Genomic DNA, 17,847 nt, shown 5'->3' on the forward strand with positions numbered 1-17,847 from the left:
ACTTGTTCAGCGTCATGTCACTGGTTCAGAGTTTCTTCACAGCAGTGCGACAGTTTGAATTGAATAGCTCTTTGTTGTGGGGTCCGTTGGGCATCCATGGGCCCCACCCACTGAATGCCAGTAGCACTTCCAGTCATGACTATTAAAAATGTTTAGGGGCACCTGAGTGGCTCAGTCAGTTAAGCATCTGACTCTTGATCTCAGTTCAGCATGGTCTCATGGTTGGTGAGTTCAAGCCCCACATCAGGCTCCACACAGTACGGAGCCTACTTGGCTTTTCTCTCTTTTCCTCTCTCATGCCCCTCCCCTGGTCATGTGCGCTCTCTCTCTCTCTCTCTCTCTCTCTCTCTCTCTTTCTCTCTCTCAAAATTAATAAATAAACTTAAAAAGAAATGTCTACAACATTGCCAAATATCCAACAGGGGAGGGGGGCAAAATGGCCCCTGTTGAGAACACTGGTTATGGGGCCTAGCTTGGGAATGTCTTAGATTAATCCCCTTCCTCTAAGATCCCACACTGCATTGCTTTTCTCTGTCCATATAGCAAATTGCTACAGCTCTTAGTTCTTCTTGCCTCTTTCTCTCCCCTGCTCTTTCTTTTTTCTGAACTTAGAGTTTTAGCCCATAGTCAATGGTCAATAATGTCTGCTCGTTCATCTCAATGATGGGCTAAAAGTGCAGTGATAAACACCCTCCTATTCTCTTTGTGGGTGTAGTCAGTTAAAATGGCGTAGATGTCTGCACATTGGGAAAGGAATAGCGCACACAAAGCAGCATGCATGAAGAAACATACAGTAAGCATTTTTTTTTTAATTGCTCATCTGTCTTGCCTTGCTCAGTGTGTGCTTGGGTGATGCAGTAGTCTTGTGTTCATGGGGTTGACTTCTAATGACTGTGTCCTATGAATAGCTGAGTGGCCTTTTGCGTTTCCTAATTTTTTGTGGTTTTGATGAAATGAGAACCACCCTTGTATCGTGGTGCCTCTTACTGTGACTTTAGAGAGCGGTGTGATGTTAACTGCTGAACACTTTGAAAAGAATCCCGAGACATCCGATTTGTTGAAAAGTAAATCATCATTCAGGGGGATTGATTTTTAAGATGATATGATCTATTTCTTAGTCATCACTATATAAAGTAGAAGAAAGCAAGGAGGTAGCAACACAAGTCTCTCCCAAGCTATCCTCAGCCTGGTTTCAGTATTCTCAGGAGTAGTCACCTTTTCAGACTTTATAGTCACTGAGGATTTGGACAAACATCATTTTGAATTTTTAAAAATTTTTAATGTTTATTTCTCTTAGAGAGAGAGAGAGAGAGAGAGAGAGAGAGAGAGGGAGTGCAAGTAGGGGAGGGGCAGAGAGAAAGACACACACAGAATCAGAATCAGGCTCCAGGCTCTGAGCTGTCAACACAGAGCTCAACATGGGGCTCAAACTCATGAATCGCCAGATCATGACCTGAGCTGAAGTCAGATGCTCAACCAACTGAGCCACCCAGGTGCCCCAGACCAATATCAGTTTGGGAGAATGGAATGAAAGCACCCATTGGTGGTGTCTTCATGTTGGTGTCATCTGTCCATTTCCCAGAAGCTGAGGACATATCTGACCTTCTTCCAGTCTAAGTGTGTTTGAAGTGCATTGTCCTATGGGAATTCATTTTCTGTGGAAAGTCTGCAGTGGGAAGCATTTGAACTCTGAAAATCTGAAGATGCACATGCAGGGGAAGGACCACAGTCCTGTACGTTGCTTGGGGAAGTTATGGAGCAGGTTCCCATCAGCACTTGAAATGTAATTTAGGTGAATGCTTAGGTGATCAGAAACCGCATCCCCTTCGGCCTGCAAAATCACCATCAAATTGTTCTTGCCAATTAGCATAGACAAGAACTGAGGATTAAACAAATCTTTATATATCTAGGTTAGTAGACAACTAAATGGTTCCTCTTAATTGCTTTTGATTTACTGAGTGACAGGTGTACATGAATGCTTAACTTACAAATGAGATTCAGTTTTGTCTCCTAAATATATAGCAGTTTTATTGCTTAATAAATATTTCTTGAGCTAAACCCCGACTCTTATGGATGTGAGGAATAAAGAGGCATTATGCTTACATAGAATGCTATATAAATTTAATATGCATTCATCTTATTGTTTTAAACACATAGAGCAGTCAAGAAATGAATGACTCACTCCACTAAATTGAAATAACAAAGTAAATTACAAATTGATTTTTTTAAGTGTCAAATTAAATATTTGTCTACATAAGTAGTTGATTTCACCCTGCCTGAGATGGGTCATTAAAATAGATGCAACAGGAAGAAAACAATAATCTTTTATGAGATTTTTTTAAAGAAAACACGTGATAGGAAAAAGATGGCTTTCTTATTTCTTAATGTTAATCAATATATTCTGTGATGATGGAAGAGAAAATAGAAAAGAAAGGAAATGACTCTAGAGAAGGAAGGAGGCGGCTCCTCCTTTGTTCTGCCTTTTACATCCCAATGGCCACATCCCCACTTTTCTCCCACTCTGGTAGCAGTCGGGTTACAAATTGTGGGACACACAGCAAATAGTGACCTTCACCCTCCCTTCCTCCTGTAACAGGAAAGAAAACTGGCACACACTTTCTCCTTTGGTGATAAAAGTGTAGCAACTCAGAATAAATGGGCAAAGAAGTGCAAAGAAGTATTGGCATTACTCTCAGTCACAAACTGACCACATGACTTCTGCACCTGTTCATGTAGGATGCCATGCCGAGGGCAGCGGGGGATCCAGACGTGGAGAATATGCTGCATTGCCTGTTCCATGAGCTCAGGGCTTTCTTTGTAGTCAATCCATAATATTTTAAAATCACATTAATATTTTGCATAATATTTTCAAATCAGTGGAAAGAAAATACACAAAATATGTCTTCATCTCCTGTATGTACTACATCTCAATTCATATCTGATACGGGTACCATTTTTTCCCCAATATGCTATATAGTCGCCACTGGGTGACACTATGATTCATTAGGAAAATTTAGGTTAACATCTGGAGAAAGGAGAAAAAGATGATTTGATTAGATGTCTACATAAAATACCAAGATTAACTTTTCATTTCTTCGGGCATAGCTTTCAAATGGTTAACTAAAGATTTTTTTAGACTTTTCTTAAAACTTCTAAGTTTTTCTCTGATGCCTGTGGGCTCTACTCTGTGTTGCTTTTGAAATTCCATGAAGCTAACAGCTGCCTCTTCCTTATGATATTCAGACTCTGTTTCTGTACCTCATCACCTGGCTGCACGGAGAGTAAGTTAATATAAGGTTTACCAAATCTTTCATATGATTTTTTTAAGAAATAGAATTGGAACCCTGTTGATTTGATAAGATTGAGACATGTTGAGCCAAAATCAGTGGGTTCCAGGAGATTTTTAAATATGTCCTGTACTTTCTGGGGATTGGAAATATTGAAGGGATATTGTTGAATATTTATAGTCTATCTGGAAACCAGTTAATAATGTTTTATAGATTTTGGACTCTTTATACCATTGCCAAACTTTAACTATTTCTTTTGGTCATTTAGCATTATGATTTTTTTTTTTTGAGAGAGAGAGAGAGCTTGCATATGTGCATGCACACAAGTCAGGGAGGACAGAGAGGGAGAGAGAGAATCCCAAGCAGGCCCCACACCTTCAGCACTGAGCCCAATGCTGGGCTTGAGCTTATGAATCACAAGATCATGACCTGAGCTGAAGTCAGACTCTTAATTGACTGAGCCACCTGGGCACCCCTATTTAGCATTATTTACATGTCTCTTGGTTACCTTTTTTCCCCCTCTTGAGTTGAGATTATTACAGACCTGGCTCTAGCATTACAGGTACTCAGTATCTGATTTCTAAAAATTATATTTTAAAAATTTCTATTCACCTTATGTCCTTGGGATCCCATCATTTCTCTGCTATTTAGAATACTCAGATCACACGTATCTCTTAATAATTTGTTTCAAATGTATCTAAAAACAATATTCATTAATACAAAGCTTATAATATTTAAATATTATTTACATTATATGAAGCAAACAAGTGATTAAAGTTTTAACTGATAGTAGTTGACCATACTTATTCTTTACCTAAAACGATTAGCTAAAATTTGTATTTTCAACAGTAATGAGGTTTTCAGCCCACTCAAATTGTGGTCTTCTGAATATTTTAATGAATTGGCTCTAGACCTAAGCAACTCAATCTACTTTGTCAAGAAAATTCATATCGCAGTTGATAGATCCAGATAATCTAGCAGCCATGTGAAACAGCCTAAACTCTGTCCTGACATAACCAAGATGAGCCTCTTCCTATGGCAGAAAACGTGAAGCTTGGACTGGTGGGAAGAGACACACAGAGCTGTAAGCCCTCCCTGAAACATCAGCCCCACTGTTTGATACCCATTAGCATGGCTTCCTTCCACTGAATTTCCAGAAAATAAGAATACACTTTAAAATATAAATTTGTCTTGATTAAGGGCGCCAACTCTTGATTTGGGCTCAGGTCACGATCTCACTGTCATGAGATGGAGTCCCACATCGGGCTGTGCACTTAGCATGGAGCCTGCTTGGGATTCTCTCTCTCCCTCTCTCTGCCCTCTCTCTTTCTCTCTCTCTCAAAATAAATAAACATTAAACAATTGTCTTGATTAGAAAGGGTCTCTTAATACTCTAGAGCCCTTAAAATGGGATGAAGTTGGTTTCTAATGTAGAATAAGAGTAAACCCAGGAAAGGAGAGAACAGTTGTAACAACATCTGACCCATAGGGACAGAAAGAAATAATAGAAATTCCACAGACACACCCGCGTGTATGTCAAGAAGCAGAGACTTGACCCTAAGGAGAGTTATAAGTCTGTAAAAGAAAGTGACGCTCTAGGAGGAGATTAGAAATGTCGGTCAAGACTGAGTGACTGCTGATGGGTGCAAGGGTCTTGCTCAGGTCCTACATATATCTGAAGTTTGCTTAAGGGAAGGGAGTAAGCCATGATTACTACAGTTGCAGGAGACTGGGCATTTGTGTTTGTGCATGGAACGTATGCACATGTGTGTCTTTTGAGTATGGTGATGTGTGCCTGAACAGAGCTTCATTGAACTGTTTCCCCTGGTATCCTTGTGCCCAGTTCCCTCCTGCCTGAAGGTCTCAGCTCAGATGTCCTGTTTAAAATGCACCCACTCAGCCCTTTGCCACACACCCTAAACTCCTCTTACTGCTGTAGGTGCTCAATAAACAGGAATGTTCTCCCTGAGCACGGAAAGAAGTTTGGCTTCCAGAGTTGTGCCAATCTCCCGTCATTTCCAGTTGAGGAACATACATGAGGCTTTTAAGTTTTGGTACTTGTAAGTCTTTTTTCTATTTACATTTCATATAATCCTTAAAGAACTGAAGTTTTCTTAATAGTTCCACACACACCCACACTAACTTAAGTTAATAGGAGATGCGTGTGATAGAATGACTCTGGGTTTTGGAACTCATATAATTCTAGGTTCAAGAGTTGATGGTTATAATCTCTGCAAATTTGAGCACATCATTTCATTTTTCTTAAATTTAGTTGTTCTTTTTTTTTTATCTCAAAATTAGGTTAATAGTAATGACCTACAAGAGATTTGTGAGGATTAGTGGTAAGATGTAAGAAAAAGATGCCTGACAAGGTGCTTGGCATTAAGAACATGCTCAGTAGTTGGTAGGCACACATTTTGAATATATGTATGTATGCTTATTTATTTTATATTTGTGTATATGCACGTGGCTATGTGAAATCATGGATTTCAAAGATATGGAAGAAAGAACCCTTTGAAGTCTATATGAAAAGAGCTTAGGAATTAATGTCCTTCTTTTATCCAAGGTATAAGTGCCTACCATGTTCAAAGAGCACCAATAGGATTAATATTCAGAATTTTCTTTGAAGTCCTAATACAGAAGGGCCTGGAAATGAAACCCGTAGCTATTTCTATAGGGGGATAACTTCTTAATACCAAGCAACAGGCCCAGCGGGAAAACTAGGCCATTTCTGGTTCACTGCATTTTCCTGTCTTCACATATATATTCTCTCGGTGCCATGAAGAAGGTTTAGAGGGCTTCAGTTGACTGGCAAGAGGTGAGCACGTTCCTTACTTGGTGGGTCACTTAGAGTCAACTTCTACAAATCTCCTAAGGATGGGTTGGGAGGCCTTTGAGAATTCTTCCCTTGGGGTTGGGCTCATGTTCATTGATCTTTGGACCGGCTTTAGGGCTGCATCTCTCAGGAAATTACAGTTCATTTTTCTGACTATTCAGGAAGGACCTTTTAAAATACCAGTGTCCAACAAACAAACTGTCTCTCCCTGCACGGGTCAGGGAGATGGCTTCTCACCCAGGGGCCAGGAAACAGGCTCCTCTGAACTCATGCAGTTGTTTGTTTTCATGTGTTATCTCTTCTTCCAGATCTGGAGAATGACACAGAACCTGGCCTCACGGATTTAGGTGGGATCCATTAAAGAATCACCCCCCACCCCCTCATCTTCACAAGAGAGTTAAAATGAATGAAGCATTTCTGTCAACATGAAAACAGTTGGACAGGCCCTTTTCATGTAGTTCTTCTTTTTCTCTTTTTGAGATGCTCTAGCACATTTGCTATTTGTTGTGCTTACGCCTTGTAGAATCGTGGACCAAACAAGAGATTAGACACAAACGCAAGACAGGATTTTTTTAAAGTAACTTCTTCTTTTTCTTTTTTTTTCTTTTTCTTCTCTTTTCTTTTTTTTTTCTTTTTTTTTTTTTTTTTTTTCCAATATGGAAAGAAGACTTCAACATGAGAATTTAGTTTTTGGAAATTTCCAGTGTGCAAATTAGATAACAGAATTACAGATTTAGACCTTCTGAAGAAACTGAACCCATCATCTTTTGAAAGCCATTTAAAAAAAAAAAAAAACATTTTCACTATTTAAACTCTTCCTGCCTATCACTATGGCACCTGGGAGAATTTGGATGTTTCATAGACCAGCAGTTACCATGCGACTGCACAGGTCAGAACACGCTAACTGTGCCTTGCTGGTTATGTGATGTGTTGACTTTCAATTGATTTTAAGCACACTTTAAATGGTAATGAGAATGCTGAGCTGGGAGATAGCATATGGCTTTAACGATTTGATTCTAAGAAAGCAAGCAAACATTTAAAAAATGATAGAGTTTCATGATAGCAAAAGTCAAGGTGAAATCTGAGTGTTTGAATGACAGAAATTATTTCTTCCCTCTCTATTATTTTCAGCCGCTCCTGTATTTTATTGTGTTAATATGAAAAATAAAGAGGAAAATCAGAATTTGCTATCAAAGTTTAGATCAAATTAAATATGACATAAGGCTTTGCTCAAAAGGTATGACTCCTTTGGTGCTTTTGAACTCCAATCACCCTTTCAAGCAAAATTTAATATGAAAAGTCAATTAAAATATAATAAGGAAAAATGTAGTTTAAGGAGCTGGAAAATGAGAGAAGATGTGTCAGGGTGTGAAAGAAAAATGAAGAGAAATATTAGCTATTTAGGCATGAACTACTTTTGTATATATGTAAGTGCTCAGTACATATTCTCTTATTAGCTGATAGAAATATGTGAGTAAATGAGATGAGCCACTTGGAGATATTTTTTTTCTTCGTCAGGAAAAACATCACAGTGTCATTACGAAGTTAGTTTTCTTTATTTGTTCTACTAGATTTTACTGTCAGCCATTCCCAGCTAAATAACAAAAGTCTGTGAGGTTATTTTTTTTTCCCCTTAACCTGCTCTATGTTAATACTGGAAATAAAATGCAGTCAGTTTTTTGGGGGGGCTTTAAGCAACTTCTGAGAAGTCCCGTCTGCTCACAGAGGCAGCATGTTTCTCTACAGTTCATTCATTTCTACTTCTGCAGAAAGCTAAAGATATTGGTGAATTCTACAGCAGACGTGTGGCTTAAAATTATATACGAATAGGATGTTACAGCTGAGCAGGATCTCAGAGATGATATACTCCGGTGGTGTTTTTTTGACACAAACAGAAGTGACTTATTTACAGCCACAAATATAATTTCTGCAGTTGGGACATAACCCTTTGATCTCCTCTGGCTTAGACTCACATTAGTAGCTTTGTATTGCTAGTATTTCACTGTAGTGGTTTCACTTGAAACTGTTACTCTCGTTACTTCATATAGAACAATTTATATCCAACGATGAAAATAATGATTCCCATTTATTGAGTCCTTGGTCCATTCAGGCCACTTGCTCGGTAAAGACTTTGCATGGATCCCCTCATTTAATCTTGACACCCACGTTGTAAGGAATTTTTGGATTAGAGGAGTTAAATGGTTTGCTTCTCAGCTCTGAGCTCTGCTCATTAATGGCAGAGAGGGTGTCTGGAGACACAAGTCTGTCTGGCTGTATTTATTCATCCTTGAACTAAACATGTTTCCTAATTTAGTTAAATCATTCTGTTGGAATTCTAAACTTCCTTAGATTTTCAAGTGATTTTAGATGGCAGTGTATAAACGATACTTATCAGAAGTCAGGTACCGGAAGCAGATTCGGGAACCCCTCTTCTCTGTCACTCTCATCATCACACTATATTCATTCTATTTATTGTAGGGCTTGGCTTCTGATGGTAACATTCAGATACTCTGAGAAATTCTTTAAATCTCAAAGCTAATTTTCAGTTGGACCCAACAGGTGGCACTCCATCCCTGGGACTCATGGGATGTTCAAGCTGAAAGAGACCTGAGGCATTGTAAAAACCTTCTTCCTGTTATGGTTTTAATACTCAAGAAGAGAAATGAAATAACTTTCCTCAAGGCCACATATGTAGTTAGTAACAACACTGAGACAAAGAGCCAGGTCGCTACAGTCTATGGCTATACCTCTGTCTGCTATTCAGACAGGCTTTTTTGAAAACTAATGTTGAGGGGCGCCTAGGTGGCTCAGTAGGTTAAGTGTCTGACCTCAACAGAGGTCATGATCTCATGGTTCGTGAGTTCGAGCCCCGGATTGGGGCTCCATGCTGACAGCTCACAGCCTGGAGCCTGTTTCAGATTCGGTGTCTTCCTCTCTTTCTGCCCATCCCCAGCTTGCACTCTGTCTCTATCACTCTCAAAAATAAATAAACATTAAAAAATGGAAATAAAGAGTAGTGTCGAGTAACGAATTTAATCATCTACAACATATTTTATGCAGCTATGAATTAGGATGAAAGAAGGGAAATGATTTTTTGTTTGTTTTAAATTCAGATGGCAAATGCGACCAGATTTTGGCTGCATGAAACACTCTTGACTCAATAAGCTAAAAATATCTTCCAATGTCAGAGATGGCTATGTTCTGGCTGTTTCATCCCCAGAACATGCTCAAGAATCATACTAATAAACAGCCTCAAGTTGCTGGCTACACTGGTACAACACGTTGCTATTCCTAATTTTTAAAGTAACTCTGTAAGGTAGGTATCACTATCCCTGTTTACTGGGAAAAAACCATGATTCACTGAAGTTAAATGATTTTCACCATGTCATATAGCTAGTCGTTAGAATATTCAGAACTTGAACACTGGTTTCTCTAGCTATGAAGTTTACACGTTTCCCTGTGTACCACATTGGCCTAACAAAATTGAAGCCAATTAACGTTGAAGAATTATCAAGCACATCTAACAATGCCACTCACAACAAAATCAATTCCTTCCTCCTTCCTAAATTGCGCCTTAGACACTCAGTTAACGCATTCATTCATCTATCCTTTCTTTATTTCATCAGCGAGTTAACACCTGCCTGTGTATTTTACAAGTGAGGAAAGCAGGTCATGGCAAGATTAAGTCATTTCCCCAAGGTCACACAGCCAGAAAGTAGCAAATCTGGGATTTCAATTCAAGACCCAGATAAAAAGATAGGCTGTAACTGGCTATGAAAACTATCCTCACAAGCAGTAGATACAAATTTTTGAGTGGCGTCACACAATGATACCCCCAGGAAACTCATGTAAGTAATTGAGAGCGGCTAGAAAGGAGATGCTGGGGACAAGGAGATGTGGGACAAAGTGTAGTTTTATTTAGCTCATTATGGGGGAAGCAGCCATCATATGAAGAAGCACTTAGGAAGATCTGGCCTCACCAGTGCCTCATTTGGGTGGTAAGTTTGGAAGAAGGAGGACGAGTGGTGGCCACTACTGTGGAGTCACTGAGGGAATGTCACTGTCACCGGTTAAATTGGAGAAATCAGAAGAAGAGCTTTGAGAGATCGGTTTGAAATTCTGGCTGGATGTATGGCTGTTAATGTCCATAGGTCTGGAAATCAGATCAGATGGATCAATGTTGGAACTGGGTTGACGATTTGGAATCCAGCTTTATACTATTAAAGCAGGAGCACTTAATTGTGTGTTGAAGAGAAGGTGCATGAGGATTGAATTATAAGGATGGTCCACCTATTTACATTTTTTTAATGTTTATTTATTTTTGACAGAGAGAGAGACAGAGCATGAGCGGGGGAGGGGCAGAGAGAGAGGGAGACACAGAATCTGAAGCAGGCTCCAGGCTCTGAGCCATCAGCACAGAGCCCGATGCAGGGCTCGAACGCAAGAACTGCGAGATCATGACCTGAGCCAAAGACCTGGCTCAACCGAGGGCCTGAGCCACCCAGGCGCCCCAAGGATGGTCCACATTTAGAGGTTGGGAGTCAAATGGATGTGGTCGAAAAGTAAGAGGATGACTAGCAGGATATCAGAGAAACTGATGGAAATGGAGAGTTTAGGGAAAGGAAACATGATCAGGAGTAGCAAGCCTTGTGAAGAAGTCAAGGTAAAGGCCAACTGAAGGAGAGCAGTAGATTTTATATTTGGAAATCGTACTGTGGACTTTAAGAAAAATGTTTATTTATTTTGAGAGAGACAGAGAGAGCCGGGGAGGAGCAGAGAGAGAGGAGTGACAGAATCCCAAGCAGGCTCCACACTGTCAGCACAGAGCCCGACGTCAGACTCCATCCCATGATCTGGGAGATGGTGACCTGAGCTGAAACCAAGAGTCCAACGCTTAACTAACTGAGCCACCCAGGCACCCCCCTAGTGTGGACTTTTTAGAGAGAAGTTTCAAGTCATATAAGCTGGATCATAAGGAACCAGAGGGTAGGATATAGAGATGACATGATTTATGTAAATGCAAAGAGAAAGGCAAAGCGAGAGCTTTGGGATTGAGTATTGGGAAAGAGGTTTTGAATAGTGGAGACCTGATCAGCTTTGTTAGCAGAGAAGATCTGGTTGGAGGTGAAACCTTCATCTTAACATCTAGCTGCATAGTATCATCCACTCCAGGTACTTAGTAGATGTTTGTGGAATATTGTCACTTAGCCTTTTATAAAGCCAGAAAGATGGATAGTACCCTCATTTTATTTATTAAAAACATGATGAAATCAAACAAACAAATGGAAGCCATGACCTCTAGTTGGCAGGAGGGAGCGGAGGAAGTTGGATGGAGAGCACAGGGTTAAGTTCAGAAAGAAGCAGCTTCACTCATGGCCAGGCAGGGGCTACAGCTCCCGAAGGCAGTGAAGATGCAGATACAGAGACTGGTGCGCTGAAGGGAGCATAGGATGAGATTTAAAGGATGCAAAATGTGAAAGAGACCACCTGCAGAATGTACCCAGGGCAGGCAGTAAACTGGCAGTCCAAACCCATCAGGGGAAGGTTGAACTCACCACGGACCCACAGACCATTGTCGAGCCATTTTGTCAGCATTGCTTACAAGCCCCTTTGAACTTTAAATGACACAGCGTGATCCTAATAAAGAGGTCCTGGAGCACAGCCAGGCTGCCAAGACGAAAATTATGCCCAACATCACCAATTCCCCCAGAGAGACTGCAGGCCCCTGGATAATAGAGGACAGCAGGCTGTCCTCGCAGCTGGTTAATGGCAAGCTGCAGTGGATGGGTGGCCTGGGGAGAAAAGCCCTAAAGATCTTTCCACCCCAAAGGAAACAGCATAGCTTTAGCATCAGAGCACTTGGGTTTCACCCCCAGCTCTGCTACCCACTACTTCGATAAGGGTGAACAGATCCCTGGAACTGCCTGAGCCTCAGTTTTGCCATTTGTAAAATGGCCCAGTGACAAGACTTGCCTCATTAGATGTGGGACAATCAGATGACATGTATGGGAGAGTGCTTTGTAAATGGCAAATTCTATGCAAATATTATCTCTTTAATGGTTTTCATTATTGTTGGTAAAGCTGCAAAGATGTGGATGGCTAAGAAACAGTACTAGCAGAAAGATTACCCTGTATCTGAGTCCTATACCTGGAGTACAGTACTCGGAAATGCACTTGCCCAGGAGTCCACCATGAAAGGTTCTGAATACCCTGTACAGGTGGTTGCTCCTAGAAGTCGAGTAGAAGACTGACAAATAATACTGCTTCTTGGTCTGTATGGAGGAAAGGCTCTTTTCAAAATAGACTCATGAGTTTCTTAACCATATCTAAAATTTACCATTAAATACGTATTCGTAGTAAAGAGTAGAGAAGTGTATTTTGTGGGTATATATTTGCATATATATATATATATATATACACACACACACACATATTATGTAAATGCATGTAAAATTTTACATGCATGTTTACACAAAATTACATATACAGCTACTTTATTTTCTTTGTTCTAGCCTATAAAGCTGTCTTTTCAAATGATGATACATTTATTCCAGTTTCTCAAAGTAACCGTCTTGCTATAACAACCTTGCAGTGGTCCCTGTGCTCAGATTTAGAGTTACCACTGCAGAATCATTCCTGCTATGCTCTTGGCTCTTCTCTGGGCCCAGCTCCTCTACTGGAAGGCAACGTGACGCTTCCGATTTCATTAAAGCACCCTGTAGCTCAGAGAACAAATTGGAGAAATCAGGATTGATTACATTCTGTGCTCTCTTTGTCTTCATCAGGATCTGTTCAAAGCCAAGTTAGAGTTTTCAAAGTGAGCGTAGCTTAAGGGGGCTCTACATTCAGTACAGAAAACTGATTTGGTAAAAAAAAAAAAAAAAAAAAAAGCTCCAGTTATTATGAAAAGTGAAATGGAAAGAGTGAGTGTAATTTTGCTTTAAGAACCCTACCTTAACATCAATGCCTTCATTCACCCTGTGGGGGAATGGATCTGGCAACTTATTTATCAGGAAACGAGTTGCTACAATGTCATAAATGGATGGCATATCCTTTGATGTGTGAGAATTCTGCGTGGGGACCCTTCATTCCTGCTGAAAATGAAACTAATAACCATTTGGAAGATATATTGTAGAGAAAAATATCCCGTAACCCCAGATGAATGGTCATCTCTCTTCTTGGATTTATTTTGGGGAGCCAGGCAGGGGGGTCTTGAGGTGATTTTCTTCTTTACTACTGGATGAGGAGTTGGAAATGAAGTTAGTCTCAAATGCCACTTCCCTTCCAAGTCCTTCAGATATTCCCAAATATCCCCCCTCTTTCTTTTCAGCCTGGATATAATTTTGTTGATACCTCTATTTATGGCATTTATGACCTTCTGCCTTCAATTATTCATTTATCCATCTTCTTTGCCTTATTTTCTCCTAAGTAACACGCAGGCAAGGACTTGAACTGATTTATTTCTGAATTCCCTGAAGGCACTCAGTACAGAGCTCTTCACTTAGCTCGCTCACTTGGTAGCTGCTGAAGCTATTCCAATGAGGTAAACCCCAGAGAACAGGAGATAGAGACCTCTTTGCTTGTGTCTGTAGGGAAGACGAAAGTTGAGGTTCTGGGCATCGATTATTAACAGAAAAAAAAAAGGCTTCTGTCATTAATGCTTTCTAGAATAATCGCATTGACTGAATAACTGATAAGCTCAAAACCAGCATATGAAGAATGACCCTGTCTTATTGTTCATTGATGAGTGACTTCTGCTTGAGGACAAGATAAGGGCAGATAAATACCTTCTGATAGAAGATGAAGGGGTTCTCTCTTTATTTTTTCTTCTCTTTTCTTTTTGTCAGATATTGGCAGGTAATTGAGACCTGGATTAAGAATGGAGAAAAGGTCAGAGATGAACATTGTACAGATTTCTGGGTAACGAAAAAAGTGACTCCACTGCTTTTGATGGGGACGTGTTGGCTGTGTTAAAATACACCGCTTTTGTTCACGCTCACATCATTGCTTTCTTTAATATTATTTCTGTGAACTCAGGAATTTCAACAGTTCTCTTACCTAAATTAATACTACCCAGTTTTACTGGATTTTAAAAATATTAATGGGGAGTTTTTGTTTTATCATTGTTAATTTGGGGGGATGACATGGGATGAAAAACTGTCACCTATTTTAACATTGGGAAGGAAGAAGTTCTGATAGAAGTGATTCCAGCTCCTTCTGTAAAGATATGTGTGACACCAGGCCTAGAAAAGTTAATTGGCATGCCTGTATTTTTTTTTAATGTTTATTTATTTGAGAGAGAGAGAGAGAGAGAGAGAGCAAGGGAGGGGCAGAGACAGAGGAAAACAGATTCCAAAGAAGTAGGCTCCAGGCTCTGAGCTGTCAGCACAGAGCCTGACGCGGGCCCGGACTCATGAACTGGGACATCATGACCTGAGCCTAAGTTGGATGCTTAATCGACAGAGCCACCTAGGCGCCCAACTGACATGCCTGTATTAGCAGAACATTCGGGAGTAAAATCAGGATCTCAAAAATCTTACCCAAGTCTTCCTTCAGTTATACTTTATTTCACGTTTTCCACCCTGTTCCTCTGTGGCCCGGTAATCTTCTCTAATGTGCATATTTATTTACCCAGCTAAATTGTAAACTTTTCAAGGACTTGGATCGCATCTTTGACTTCTTTTCACCTTGCACAACCAAGCCTGCACCTTTGAATATTATTATTCACATGAGGTCACACTTCAAGGATTAATGATGGCTGTGGGAAGTATTTATTTGTACAAATTGCTGTGGATGAAGAAATTGAGAGTTGGAAACCTCCACCAAAGGAAAAAAAAAATCAGAAGCAAGATAAATAAGCCTACGGGTTGTCTTTAAAACTGAGGACCATTTCTTTTTTGTTCTTATTGTTTTTTTAAAGTGGACTAATGGCAGAGGAAATAAAAAGATGCAGATAAACTAAATCGTTCTAAACTGCTGCAGTTCAGCACACTGCTAGAGAAATACCTTCAAAGAGGGCTCAGAAAATGGGAAAGAAATTAGTCTTTCCTGCTGCCTGTGTGCGCAGAGGGGCGGCCCACGGGGATTAGGAAAGAAAATGGGAAGATCACAGTGGCCGTCCCATCCTCATCTGGCTGTCAGGGCCCATTAGTGAAGACGGGACGCTTTGACACGGAGGGTTCAGAATCATCACAGGTCACAAAGACACCACTAAGAATTCATAACCCTTTTGGAGCCTAACTGCAGTGCACCTGATAAATAATTCAGGGAGTCAGAAGTGCCTGGGTGCGGAAGACTCTAAGTGTGCTTTTTCATCTTCTTTAATAACATCCAAGACTTTCCATCTATTCGATTAAATTTGCACTCCCTCTTTCTCTCATCTCCCTTCCTCCCTCCCTCTTTCTTTCTTTCTTTCTTTCTTTCTTTCTTTCTTTCTTTCTTTCTTTCATTCTTCCTTTCACCTCCCTCCCTCCCTCCTTCTTTCCCTTTCTTCCTTCTTTTCTTTCATCCTTCCTTCCTTCCTTCCTTCCTTCCTTTCTCTCCCCCCCCCATATATGTCTCTCTCTCTCTCTCTTTTTTTATGTCAAGAAATGTCATTTAGGGAGCCCAGTCGTTTGTTTTCTCTTAGCTATATTTTGCCTTTGCTAACTCACAACAGTAGGTGGAAATAGGGAGCATTATTTCTTTCGGTAATGGTAGCTGTCTCCGTTGGATGGTGCTCCTCAGTTTTGCTTACGTTTTTGCCTCAGTAAAATAGGTTACGGGTTTCTAGGTTTTAGGGCCAATAGAACTGTGAGACACATTTGAAAATGGACATAGTATACAAGTTGTCTATATCAGGTACACTAGGGGAAGTTTAATTGTTTAATTAAGAAAGCATTAAAATATTTAATAACAACTTATAGACACACACACACACAAACATTTAAATGGACAATAATTTGCCAGTCTTTTCATGTAGGGCCCAGGGTTCCATCTGCTTATGGAACTTATTGGATTCCTGTTTTCTTCCCCAAATGCATCAACTCTGATTTCCAGTTTGCTTTCTTATAGTGCACTTAAAACATTCAGGCATGAGGAGAGTAATCTGAGTGCAAAATCATCACAGAATTTTAAGATTCTGCTCTCTCCATATTTGTCTTCCCTAATGTGCCAGCAACTTTAACTGACTTGCTATTGAATAAAAAAAAAACAAACCTGTTTTTATATTCAACCATGTTTTCATATGAGTAACTCCCTTTTTGTACTTCTGTTTTATTGCTTTATAGAATCTTTATTCTCGTGTAACTACAGTACAAAAGCACCCGTAGCATAATATGGTTGGGAACTCTTGGTAGGCATAGAGCTCGAAAGTCAAGAGTGTGTGTATAGATGCTAGACGAACACTGAGCCGCCACTAACATCCTCTGTGCCACTGTCGCAGTCAGTGAGGGTGCAAATCATCTTCAGGTATGTTGATAAAATCTAATATTGGTAAGGAACTTTCTGCTACACGTATCCCAGCCACTATATATCTAAGATGCGTAACACTCAGAAAATTAAACGTTTAATGTCTCAATACCTACATCGCTAGAATGGCAATGTAATAATAATAGTTATCACATAGGGTTGCCGCAAGAATTAAATGAGTTCACGGATCTCACAGTGTGCACTTCACAGTTTTACAAGGCTCTCAACACATGCTAGCTATCATTATTCTTATTTCCATGCTTGGTATTCTTACTTCCAATCTATGGAAGTATTTCTCAAACTTTTTTTTTTTATTGCCCTCCCCTGAAAAGTTCCCTAGATTTTTTCTTTTCCTAAAGACCCCCTTCCCTCCTGACATTTTAATACTGCAGACATTCACTATGTCTGTTCGTGTAGTGTGGCCACTGGAAAGTCCATAAACTATCATAATATCTAAGGATTTCTTCTCCTTTTTTCCAAGAACCGGTTTGTACCTGCCTTGGGGATGCTGTCCCCCTTGTCAAGAATGCATGACCTATTGTGTTTCAGGTGATTGTACTCCCCCTCTACCCAAGGCAGTGGGGTGCTGTGCTAGAGTGGGCATGGCTCAGGACATGGCTGAGCAAGTTGACCTGAGAGTCATGCTCACTTCCCCGCTGGATGTTCCCCTCCCTGAGACAGACACTTAGATTTGGGAACTGTTGATACAGACAACCCTGTAAGGAACTGAAGCACATCAATGATTTTTAGAGTCTGAGAGAGCAATTATAGTTAGACAATATACTTTTCTTAATGACCTCTTAGTAGCTTTCATTTTTTTTTTTATTAATGGATTATCATCGAAGGTATGAAGTTGTTATTCATTTGCCTGAAAAGTAGGGGGGTGGATGGATTCTTGAAACTGCTGGGGCTATGACCATGGCACTTGAGAAAAGGTTTTCAGCTCCAAGAGTGAGAAATGCTTAAGGCCTGGAAGCTGAGATTAGGTTCAGAAGGAGGTCCAGAGTGGAGGTCCAGAAGGAAGACTTTCCAGTGGTACGGAAACTCAAATCGCTTTGCAGTCCTGCTCTGAGAGTGAGATGTAAGTGAGTTCTTTCTTTCTTTCTTTCTTTCTTTCTTTCTTTCTTTCTGTTCTTTTCTTTTCTTTTTTAAACATTTATTTATTTTTGAAAGACAGAGAGAGACAGAGTGTGGGGGGCGGGGTGCAGAGAGACAGAGAGGGAGACAAAGAATCCAAAGCAGGATCCAGGCTCCAAGCTTTCAGCACAGAGGCCG

At 40.2% G+C, this 17,847-nt stretch overlaps 1 protein-coding gene across 1 annotated transcript in view; it reads left to right on the forward strand.

The window, feature by feature from the left end:
- The window catches only part of FLRT2 (fibronectin leucine rich transmembrane protein 2), a 65,055-nt gene that overhangs the window by 15,923 nt on the left and 31,285 nt on the right, over positions 1 to 17,847 (forward strand). The gene's annotated exons all lie outside the window — the stretch shown is intronic.

The sequence above is a fragment of the Acinonyx jubatus genome, chromosome B3, assembly GCF_027475565.1.
Source record: "Acinonyx jubatus isolate Ajub_Pintada_27869175 chromosome B3, VMU_Ajub_asm_v1.0, whole genome shotgun sequence".
Classification (NCBI taxonomy): domain Eukaryota; kingdom Metazoa; phylum Chordata; class Mammalia; order Carnivora; family Felidae; genus Acinonyx; species Acinonyx jubatus.